The 10,956-nt window shown below is 36.4% G+C and overlaps 1 non-coding gene across 1 annotated transcript; it reads right to left on the minus strand.

Moving 5' to 3' along the window:
- Positions 1 to 265: 265 nt before the first annotated feature.
- Positions 266 to 372, minus strand: LOC128041536 (small nucleolar RNA R71). The gene has a single exon (XR_008196545.1). It is a non-coding gene; the product is annotated as a small nucleolar RNA R71 (small nucleolar RNA).
- Positions 373 to 10,956: the final 10,584 nt, after the last annotated feature.

Here is a 10,956-nt window from a genome sequence, read left to right on the forward strand (position 1 = left end):
GTTCTAGATGCTTCAGACAGTGGGCCAATTTAGTGGAATGCCTACCGAAGATCCTCACTTTCACTTAATATTGTTTATGGAGGTGAGTGATTCTTTCAAATTAGGTGGAGTGCCCGAAGATGCACTACGATTAAAGTGGTTCCCATATTCGCTAAGGGATAGACCTCGAGCTTGGCTGAACTCATTTCCACCAGATTCTGTTACCACATGGCAAGAGTTAGTAGAAAGATTCCTTATAAAGTATTTCCCACCTAGCAAGAATGCTAAGTTGAGGAATGAGATCACTACTTTCCAATAGATGGAACGTGAGTCCTTGTATGAGGCATGGGAAAGGTACAAAGAATTATTATGAAAGTGCCCTCATCATGGAATCCTATATTGCATTCAAATTGAGACATTCCATAATGGTATCAATGCTTACACGAGAATGGTAGTAGACGCTTCTGCTAATGGAGCTCTCCTTTCTAAGTCTTATAATGAGGCTTATGAAATCATCGATAGGATTACCAGTAACAATTACCAATAGCCAACCAATCGAGCAGTGTCAGGAAGACGAGTCGCTAAAGTACATGAAGTGGACACTCTCACTTCACTAGTATCTCAAGTATCTTCAATTTCCTCAATACTTCAAATTTTTACCATTAATGCGTTTAATAATTTTGTAGCTCAGCCACCAAATCAATCCGAAAATGTAGCTTGTGTTTATTATGGGGAAGGCACTTATTCGAAGAATGTCTATCAAACACAGAATCCATGTATTACATGGGTACCCAGAACCAGAACCAAGGAAGGCAATGACTGCAATTCAATTTTTATAACCCATCTTGGAGAAACCACCCAAATTTCTCTTGGAGTAACAGGGGACTGGGCCCATTAACACTTATGCACAACCCAGATCGACCTAACCAACTGGATTTACCAAACAAGTTTAGAAACCATCCTAAGTTGAACCATCCAATGGCTTAGAAAACCTGTTGAAGGCATACATAGCAAAAAAAATGATGCCTTAATCCAACTCCAAGTAGCCACATTGAAAAACTTGGAAAACCAAATGGGCTAGCTTGCAACTGATCTTAGGAACCAACCATAAGGCGCTTTGCCTAGTGATACAGAGAACCCAAGAAATCTAGGGAAATAACACTGTAAAGCGTTGATAATAAGGAGCGAAAAGACTTTAGAGCCTAACATTGTCAAAGTTGAAGAAGAGCCAGTTGATCTCAAGATTTAGTGGAAGTTCAACCAAGTGTTGAAATTTTGGCTTCACCAGAACCTAAATTTGCAAAATCTGATAAGGTAACTTCTAAACTAGTCAATTCTGATAAACTAACAACTTCATTAGATGCAGAATTGCCACAAAAGACAAATCAACCAGTTCCAGTAAAAAATCCTCCACCACCTTACCCTCAAAGGCTTCAAAAGCAGAAATAAGAAATTTCTATACGTACTCAAGCAACTTCATATCAACATTTCATTGGTAGAAGCACTTGAAAAGATGTTAAATTGCATCAAATTTATGATGATATCCTCTCCAAGAAATGAAGATTTGGAGAATTTGAACCGGTAGCCCTGACAAAAGAATGCGGTGCATATCTTGAAGAAAAACCCCCAAAGATGAAGGATCCTAGATGTTTTACCATACCTTGCAATATTGGAGCAACTTATTGTGGTAAGACATTATGTGATTTGGGTGCAAGCATCAACTTGATGCCCATTTCCATATTTAGGAAGTTGGTGATAGGTGAATTTAGACCTACCACAGTTACATAATGCCTTACCACAATAAGTTGGTGATAGCAGATCGATCCTTAGCACATCCAAAAGGAAAACTTGAAGATGTATTGGTACGTATAGAAAAATTTATTTTTCCTGTTGGCTTTATTATTTTAGACTTTGAAGTAGATAAAGAGGTGTCAATCATCCTAGAAAGGCCTTTCCTAGGAATAGGAAGGACCCTTATTGATGTGCAGAAGGGTGAACTTACCATGCGTGTTTAGGACAACCAGGTAACAAATAATGTTTTTAAGTCTATGCAATTTCCTGACACAGTTGATGATTGTTCTGTAGTATCCGAGTTAGAGGAATTAGTCATGGAAAAGGAACTCAACTCTATTGAGGACCCATTGGAGCAAATTTTGACATTAGGCGCTCTGAGTGATGAAGAGATGGAGGAATACTTAGCTTTGCTAGAAGCTAATCAAAGGAGATTTAATCTGTAATCCCACTTTGAACATTTGAGATTAGAAACAAGAAATTATGCCTAGCCATAAGTGTTAATTGAGGAGCCACCTAAATTAGAACTGAAAGTACTTCCCTCACATTTAAAATATGTTTATTTAGGTAACAGTTCTACTTTGCCTATGGTTGTTTCAGTGGAGTTGATTGAAGAGAAAGAAGATAAACTCATCCTAGTATCAAAACAATTTAAGAAGGCTATCGGATGGACCATAGTCGATATTCGTGGAATTAGTTTTTCTATATGCATGCACAATATCATCCTAGAAGATAACGAGAAGGTGATGATTGATGGACAACAGAGGCCCAACCCCATCATGAAGGACATGGTAAAAAAGGAAATCATTAAGTGGTTAGATGCGGGTATAATTTACCCCATCTCAAAGAGTCTTGGGTAAGTCTGGTCTAGTACGTGCCAAAGAAATGAGGTGTTACGGTCAATGAGAACAAGAATAATGAGTTAATATCAACCAGAACAGTTACAGGATGGAGAATTTGCATAGATTACCGTAAGTTGAACAAGGGGACTAGGAAAGATCATTTTCCTTTACCGTTCTTGGACCAGATGCTGGATAGACTCAAGGGGCAAGACTATTACTATTTTCTCGATGGATACTCGGGGTATAATTAGATTACAGTAGGGCTAGAGGATTAACACAAAACAACATTCACATGCCCGTATAGTACATTTGCATTTAGACGCATGCGGTTTGGTTTATGTAATGCACCTTCTACATTTTAAAGATGTATGATGTCTATTTTTACTAACATGGTTGAAAAATATTTGGAAGTGTTTATGGATGATTTTTCAGTATCCGAAGATACATATGATGATTTCCTAGCCAAGGTACTAAGGCAATGTGAAGAAACAAACCTCGTACTTAACTGGGAAAAGTGCCTTTTCATGGTATGAGGAGATATTGTTCTAGGGCATTGGATAAAGAGACATGGGATCGAGGTAGTTAAAACAAAGGTAAATGTTATTGAGAAACTCCCACCTCCAACATTTATAAAGGGTGTTAGGAGCTTTTTGGGCCAAGCCAGTTTCTATCAGAGATTTATCAAAGACTTCTCCAAAATTGCTAAACCCTTATGGAAATTATTGGAGAAGGACACGATTATCAAATTTGATCAGAGTGTTTAAGAGCTTTCAATGATTTAAAGAGTCGGTTAGTTTTGGCACCAATCATCGTCACACCGGACTGGGATTTTCCATTTGAATTGATGTGTGCTGCAAGTGACTTTGTGATAGGAGTTGTGATGGGCCAGCGAAGGAACAAAGTTTTTCATCCCACCGATTATGCAAGTCAAACTCTGACGGGAGCTCAACTGAATTACATGGTAAAAGAGAAAGAATTACTTGCTATTGTATTTGCTTTTGAAAAGTTTTGATCTTATCTTGTAGGTACCAAAGTAACTGTCTACACTGATTACTCAGTAATTAAATACTTACTTGCAAAGAAAGATGCTAATCTGAGATTGATCTGATAGGTACTTTTACTCCAAGAGTTTGATATACAAATTCAAGATTGAAAGGGAGTAGAAAACCAAGTAGTAGCTCACTTGTCCAGATTGCAGCCACAAGAAGGGACTTCTCCAATTATACCCATTCAGAGGACATTCCCGAATTAACACATACTTAAGATAAATCATGTCCATAATACCCTTTGGTTTCTGATTTTGCTAACTATTTGGCTTCTGGTTTGATGCCTATTGATAAGACATATCAACAAAAGAGAAATTTTCTTCATGATGTGAAGTGCTATTTTTGGGAAGAACCATACTTGGTTCAAAAAGTGTATAGACCAAATGATCAGGAGATGTGTGGCAGAAGATCAAGTACATAAGATTTTATATCATTTCCACACAGCTCCGAGCGGCGGACACTTCGAAGGTACATGTACTGCAACCAAAGTATTGCAAGAAGGATTCTTTTGGCTAACTCTATTCAAAGATACATATGCTTACGTAAAGAGTTGTGATCAATACCAGAGGGTTGGAAACATCATCAGCAAAAATAAGATGCCTCGAACAAACATCATTGAGGTAGAACTATTTGATGTTTGGGGTATTGACTTTCTTGGTCCATTTCTGCTATCTTTGGGTCACAAGTACATATTAGTAGCAATAGACTACGTATCAAAGTGGGTTGAGGCTGAGGCATATCCAACAAACGATGCAAATGTTGTAATGAATTTTTTGCAGAAGCATATGTTCACAAGGTTTAGAACCCCGAGAGCTATCATTAGTGATGAAGGGACCCATTTTGTGAACAAATGGTTAAAATGGTTACTCAATAAACATGGAGTGAAGCACAAGGTGGCCATAGCCTACCATCCGTAGACAAATGGGCAAGCTGAACTGGCAAACAAAGAGATAGAGGGTATACTCGAGAAGGTAGTTTGTTCGAACCGATGAGATTGGTCCAAAAGATTGGATGACACTTTATGGGCCTACAGGACAGCATACAAAACACCTTTAAGGATGTAACCCTATAGGTTGGTTTTTGAGAAAGCCTATCATTTGCCCTTGAATTTAGAAAATAAAGCTTTTTGGGCTCTCTATCAACTCAATTTGGATCTTAAGCTTGCTAAAGAGAAACGAATGCTTCAACTTAACAAGTTAGAAGTGTTTCAAATGTTCTCATATGAGAATGCCAAACTATTCAAGGAAAGACTAAAAAGATGACATGATAGGCACATTCGAGTTCGAGAATTTGAAGTAGGCCAACAAGTCTTGTTATTCAATTCTAGATTAAGGTTCTTTCTAGGTAAGTTAAAATCACGTTGGTCTAGTCCATTTATGATTCACCAAGTTTTTCCATATGGAGTTTTTGAACTTCAAGGTAAGGGAGGTAATTTTTGAGTTAATTCTCAATGCTTAAAACATTATTGGGGAGATAAAATTTAGCAGGATAAAGTCTCGTTCATTTTATCAGATACTTAATTTTTCTCATTTTCTTTTAAATAAATGATTTAGGGTATATTTTTGGGGTTAGTATGTTAAAATAAATTCTGTTTAAGAGATTGGAACTTAAGCGAGACTGCTTGTGACCCCTCCAATCTTTCTTGGGAATTGATTTTAACATAATGTCTCAAGAAATTATTCCCTAAATGGCAAAATGAATTTTTAGTTTTCCAAATAAAAGTTTAATCTTTATTTTTAATAAATAAGGATGATAATAACTAATATATAATTATATTTATTATAATATATATTAATTATTATCAACTTTGTATAGAATTAGAATTAGTTTAAATTTTATCATATTTTAATTAAAATATTATTTTAATAAATAAAGTAATAGCAATTAATATATTAATATACATTATATTATTTATTAATTGTTATTAACTTTATATGACATTAGGACCTGTAGTATTTAGCATTATTTTGTTGTTAGAATTTTAGTTGAACTCCTTCCATCCATCACTTTAAATATCACTTCCTTCATCCATTATTCACCCCATTCATCAAACCAATTTTCCCATACACCCTTCCCACCGTCAGCCTTATCATCCAAACCCACCTAGTGTCATAGCTCCTAACCACCAACAGCAACACCGCCCAACAGACCACATTACCTCTGCCGAGTGCACACCTGCCCAACAACACTCTTTTTCCAAACACATTACACCTCCTAGATTCACCAACAGATCACCCTCTAAACCAACCCTTATTCAAAACATTTTGATCCCAATTTAATTTTTATTTATTAGGTTCTTATTTTTCTTTACAAAAAGGTGGTGAGAAATTTTTTCTCTTAAATTTTAATTTAATTATTTACCTTTTCCAATTTCATGAATTGTTAAATTTTTAAGTTAATTAAATTTTTGAGAAAATATTTATTTCATCCTATGTTCAGGTTAATCATGCCTCACAAAAGAACTCGTGGCTTTGTCCAAGTTGAAGAATCACAAAAGCTATTTAATTGTGAAGAAACCAAAGTGAGATATGATAGCATCTTAAAAAATTAGCAAATGCTTCAAGAAAAAGGCTTTACATTGAAAGAAAGCAACTATACCGATTTCATGGTGCGTATTCGACAAATTGCTGAAACCCTCAATTGGGAGTTGTTTTGTGAGAAAAGACCTAGTGCAGATGAAAGGTTAGTTCATGAATTTTATGTGAATTTGACCTTAAGCGAATTAACAGAAGTTTTTGTCTGAGGAATCAATGTACTAATAAGCTCAAACGCTATTAATGAATTCTTTGAATTACCTGATTTTGAAAATGACAAATATTCTTTTTTGATGTGATACGTGCACAGTTGAGGACTATTTCAATTCGAGCAAGGAATTTCAAGACCGTGCGAAATGACTTTGAAACTTGCTCAAGCTAGTAATTCAAGGATTTTACGCACCTTAACACAAGTTGATTTTAGCTTGAATTCAGCTCCTTAAGCTCCATTTAGCTCGGTTCAGCTCACATGAGTTTAATTCAACTCACACGAGCTTAATTCTATAACGCCCCAAAATTTGGGCCTAGAAGTATTGGGCCTTGAGCAAGGAACGGCTAGGAAACTGTGCACAAAAGTATGTCTGCTTTAGTGGTTAAGGGTCCTGATAGGAGTTGGAAAAGTCCTGGGTTCAAACTTGGGCTTTAGCAAAAATTTTAGTTTTAAGTGGATAAAACCCTAGATGCTTGAATGTAGGCCTTTTAAATTATTGTGTTAAAAAAATGACATAAGGAAGCATGTGGTCTAGTGATACGAACTCGTCTCGTGATGTTTTGAGTCGTATGTGTTGCCCAATCGTGAATTGAGTAAGGATGGATTCGTTTCGGTTTTAAAATGAAACAAAATAGAGATAACGGCTTCAAACAAAGGTAATAAACAAAATAAAGAGGAAACAATAACAAATTAATTGGCTAAGACCGAAAATGAACCAACAATAACGAATTGTTGACCCGAATCTCAAAATGGTCTTTAGGTGTTTTTCGGTTAAAGGAAACAGGAAAGGAACCTTGACCCACTATCAACTATGATAGGAACCAAAGGTATATTGAACGCCACACCAAAGGTGATAAGTTCAGCAACAAAGAATAGATGGACGCCACAAGCTATGCTTGATAAGTCAAATCAATTCCGAAAGAACAAAGAGAATTGGATAGCTCACAATTCAAATATTTCATCTATATTCAGCAAAAAGTTCCTCCCCTCTATGGCTGATTATATCTATTTATAATGCTAGAACAAGGTAACTGAATGGTCAAAAACATCCACTTAATGTGCCATAAAAAACTGATGTCTTTTCTTATTCTTTGAACCAAATAACTCCTTCCATAAAATCACTTTAATTCAGCTGATTTGAATGTCTTTAATGGCTTAGAAAATGACTCTTGAGTTGTCCTTGGCTAGTTGAATAGTCACCATCTCTTAACCTGCTCCTTAATGACATTCAAAGGCTTGATTAATTTCTCTTGAAAGCTCCAAAAACGGCTGGAAGTGGAAGAGTTGCTGCTGAATTTTAAAGGGCATAAAATGCTCTTTAAAAACTCCTTTAATGATTTTTAAGCTCCCTTTATAACAGCCCCTTTAATTGTAACTCAAAAGAACTTGAACAGCCACTTAATTAAATGTGTAACAGCCTTGAATTGTAACCACTATAAGCTAAAAAGTCACCTGCAATAAACACATTAAAATGAGTTTATTAAACAAATGAAAACACTTATTTATCATAACAAACATTAAACTTACTTAAATAAATGAACTAAAACATATATGCAATAATTATTCCAGCAACTAGTTTAATTAAAGAAGCATAATTTAAAAACTTAATTTATGCATCAATAAATAATCCTAGGAACTAGATCAATTAAGAACAACACTTATTAAATAAAGGTCAACAAAAACACTTATAATTAAAACTAAGATGAGTTGAATAAATGTCCAACAACTCATTTATTAAACTAAGATGCTAAAATGCATGGTTTTGAAATGCAAATTTAACTAACATGAAAGTTACATAATTAAACTAACTTGACTTAATTTAATGATGCAAACTTAACTAACATGAAAGTTACATAATGCATGACTTTATTAAATGCAGAACACATATTAATGATGTGCAAACTATGACATAATTAAAAACACAAACTAAAATAACTAAAAATTAATGTATCAAAGTCCTTTTTTTTTTCAGCAGCCAAATTGACAAACTAAAATTAAAAACTTCATTTTGCACTTGGGCCCCTCGAGTTTGGACCAATCTAGGTAGCATCGAGTTGTGTCGTAACATGATGCGACCGGGATCGCATCATCTAGTGGTTGTGGCGTCATTAAGGTTATAAGGGAGCCTGGGTTCAAGTCTTCGCTCTCGTAATTTATTTTGGTTTTTCTTTTAAAGGAACCTGGACTTTGGCCTTTAGACCTTTTTTTTATTGAAGATAAAATGTGTCACAAAAGAGTTTGTGGCAAGGAGGCAAGTGGTGTGTTGAGTTATGGAGGGGGCTTGGGTTCGAATTCCATTGCAAGCAAAAAGGATATTTATTTTACTAGCATGAGGTGGTTTCAAACTCTGTTGGGTGAGAGTTTGAATGGGTCTTGGAGGTTGTTTTAAAGGATATCAGGGAGGGATAAGGGGAGAAATTTGAGGAGATTTTCAAGGGATTGGGAAGAGAGGAGTGTTGTAGCTAAATTGTGCAACTTCTATGTGCAAATTCGGCTAAGGGAACTCATTTGGTTTATTTCGGCAATATGAGAGTGAGTAGGTGCCGACTTCTTCTGGTATTTTCGAGTCCTCTTTTCTTGCAACATTATTTCTCGTTTGGCTTTTGGTCACTCTGCTGAAAACATTAGACATCAAGTGCCTAATTCTAATTATTTATTTTTGATGTTTTTCCTCTCATTCTTCTTTGGTCGAACTTAACATCTCTCTGTTTCTATTTTCTCTCAACCCAATTCAACCCCTCTCCACTCTTACGTTGTTGTTTTTCTGCTCGGTTTCTTTAGGGCTGAATAGTTTTTCTTCTTCCATATTCTTTTGATACTAAGTTGAATCGTTGTTTCTCTTTCTATTTCCCTTCGACTCATAGCCTTGAACTAGATAGCAATCTCGTTTTTCTTTCGCTGTGGTCGGTCGCTGCTTGGATATCACCTAGACTTTCAGTAAGCTCTTATTCTTTCTTGTGTTGTTGGATGCTAAGTGCTTTCTCTTTCTTTAATAAATGTTTCCTTTGGTTGGTCACGTGTGGTTGAATCCCTTTTTCTTCCCCGATGATGGTGGTGGCACTTTTGATTTTTTAGATCATTACAAGGGGTAAAGGGGTGAAGGGGTTTGTCAAGGATCGCAGTGGTAGTTAATCCTTTTCTTATCTCGCAATCTAAGGTAACCATTTGGGCTAATAATGCATGATGTTAGTCGATTATTCTGGTGTTGGGTTCCTAAATCTTTTGATGTTTTCAATCTTTTAACAGAATTCCGTAGACAGGTAGATACACGATTCAGCGGGTGATCAATTCTGTTAGTAGTCTAAGAAGGCTAGGGGGATCCGATCAAGCAAGGCTCAGGTTTGAAATTTGGGGGTTTCTGCGCTATTTCAAAAAAAGGTGTGTAATCACACTGTCTTTTCTGTGAATCGGCAGAAGCTGAAAACCCGAAAAGCTAAAAATACGGCGATTTAGGCACATGGGCGTGCGAACGCTCATTTGGTGAACCAAGCCCACGAATACAGGCGTTATACTGTTGAGGACACCACGAGCGTTCTCGTGCTCCTGGGCCGTTATGGGACTCGTTGGGCTAAAATAGGTCGTGTCGACCCAATGGGCTCGTGGGCCCCACACGGATAAAGTCCACGTTAAGTGGCAAATTTTGGACTGGGCAATGTAGTTCGCATAGTTGTGACTGAATTTGGGCTAAATGGGAGACACGAGCATGTGGGCCCACGTGGGTCGAATATGGGCCTTGGGCCCATTTACACCGTTATGACCATTTTGGTTATCTGCGTCGTTCGAGGTGACTGTAGACCTTCGAAAAGGTTGTTAAATTATTGAAATACCCTTGAAGGGTAAAATTACTAAAATACCCCCAAAGAGGAAAATGACCGAAATACCCCCATAGGGTAAAATGACCGTTATGCCCCTAAGAAATGAAATGACTGTTAAGGCCTTGTGCTATGTATGACCGTTTTGGTTTATAATATTTATATGACTGTTACTGAGTATGAAATATTGCATACACGTATGATTTATGACATGTTATCCTACATGGGGTTGGGTTGATATTGACGGAGGAAGTGTATGGCTTGTAGTTGTCCTGTTCAAGGCTTACTGCCTTTCTACTTATGGCTTTTAGCCGTTCTGTTAACTGGCAACGTTGCTGCGATACTTGATACGATCTCGGTTTAGTAGTTGAACTCGAGTCGTTTAGTTCCCGATCGTAAACGAAGAAGTATATTAGACAAGAAGAAGATAGAATATATTTGAGTTCAAAGAAGTAAAGTAAGTCCGTGCAAAGTTGGATGTGGATTTGGTTTAAGTCGAAATGGTATGACTAGAATGGTCAAGTTCAGTTTAGGTTTAATTAAGAAATGGTATTTGGTTTTGGTACGTTTTGGTATTTGGAAATTGGTACGAAATGGTAAGGGATTTGGTACGAAATGGTAATAGTTCAAAAAGGTCAAGAGTGAACCAACACTAAAGAAGAGTGTTGACCCAAAACTTATAGGACCAAATTGAGTTGGAAATGGTTGATAAGGACCTTGACCCAATACTTAGTAAAGTAT

The sequence above is a fragment of the Gossypium raimondii genome, chromosome 5 (genome assembly GCF_025698545.1).
Source record: "Gossypium raimondii isolate GPD5lz chromosome 5, ASM2569854v1, whole genome shotgun sequence".
Classification (NCBI taxonomy): domain Eukaryota; kingdom Viridiplantae; phylum Streptophyta; class Magnoliopsida; order Malvales; family Malvaceae; genus Gossypium; species Gossypium raimondii.